Here is a 1,335-nt window from a genome sequence, read left to right as displayed (position 1 = left end):
TACTTACGGACACACACATCAAGTTTTTGGCACCATTGCCGGAGATTTGATTTTTGTTTGATATTGAATGATTGTTTGTTTGGTTAATTTGGGTATTTTATTTTTATTTTATTTTTAATTTCTTTTACCATTTTACTTTGAGAATTTGTTTATTTTGTTTTTCAGGTACATTTATTTTATGAGAAGGACAAAAAGTAAAGAAATTAATTTATTCTTTGATCCAGAAATAGAAAAGACACCAAGAGCTTTAAGAGGAGAAAAGTTGAATTTAAAGCTCAACAACAACAAGAAAGAGCACAAGAGCAAGAGCAAGAGCAACTACAAGAAGAGATAGCCAACAACAATAACAACCATTCAGTGAAGGATCACACCTATCCTAACTTTAGGGATTTCATGCCAAGTATCACAAAACCAAGAGTAGAAGCTAATAATTTTGAATTGAAGCCTGCACTGTGTCAGATGGTACAACAATCACAATTTAGGGGAAGTCCAAGTGAAAGTCCACATATTCATCTAGCACACTTTCTTGAGATCAGTGATATGTTGAAGATAAATGGAGTTTCTAATGATGCAATTCGACTTAGATTATTTCCTTTTTCTTTGAAGGACCGAGCTAGAAAGTGGTTACATTCTTTGCTACCGGGATCTATCACAACATGGGATGAACTTTCTAAAGCATTTTTAACTCAATATTTTCCACCAAGCAAGACAGCTAAGCTAAGAAATAAGCTGACTTCTTTCAAACCTAGAGATGATGAGAGCTTGTATGAAGCATGGGAAAGGTACAAGGATTTGCAAAGGAGATGTCCACACCATGGGATTCCTAAGTGGATGCTTGTTCAACACTTTTACAATAGAGTTTCACCAGCTATTAGAAGTATAATTGATGCATCTTTTGGAGGTGATCTTATAGAAAAATCTAAAGATGAAGCTTTTTCTACTCTACATAAAATTGTTTATAACAACTACCAGTGGAGTTGTGAGAGGAATGAGATGAAGAAACCAGCAAGTATGTTTGAGTTTGATGCCATGAATATGATTAATGCTAAGTTTGATGCTTTGACAAGGAAGATGGACAAGCTAAGCATGAAAGTAGATTCTTCAGTTGGAGGTTCAAGTAATTCAGTAGATGTTGGAGTTGCAAATGTTAACTATGCAACTGAATTTCCTACATTTGGTCAAGATTTTTCAAGTGAGCAAGTGGATTATATGGAGAACTATAATCAAAGACTAAGTGGTAACCCATTTTCTGCAACTTATGATCCAGCTTATAGAAACCAACCTAATTTCTCTTGGGGAGGTAGACAAGGACAACACCAGAATTTTCAGCAATCT

At 34.7% G+C, this 1,335-nt stretch overlaps 1 non-coding gene across 1 annotated transcript; it reads right to left on the bottom strand.

The window, feature by feature from the left end:
- Nucleotides 1-714: 714 nt before the first annotated feature.
- On the bottom strand, nt 715-821 carry LOC131172439 (small nucleolar RNA R71). Its single transcript, XR_009142916.1, has one exon. It is a non-coding gene; the product is annotated as a small nucleolar RNA R71 (small nucleolar RNA).
- Between the last annotated feature and the right edge of the window lie 514 nt (nt 822-1,335).

The sequence above is a fragment of the Hevea brasiliensis genome, chromosome 13 (genome assembly GCF_030052815.1).
Source record: "Hevea brasiliensis isolate MT/VB/25A 57/8 chromosome 13, ASM3005281v1, whole genome shotgun sequence".
Classification (NCBI taxonomy): Eukaryota; Viridiplantae; Streptophyta; class Magnoliopsida; order Malpighiales; family Euphorbiaceae; genus Hevea; species Hevea brasiliensis.
The sequence above is the reverse complement of the archived record's forward strand: the minus strand, read 5'-3'. Positions and strand labels throughout refer to the sequence as shown.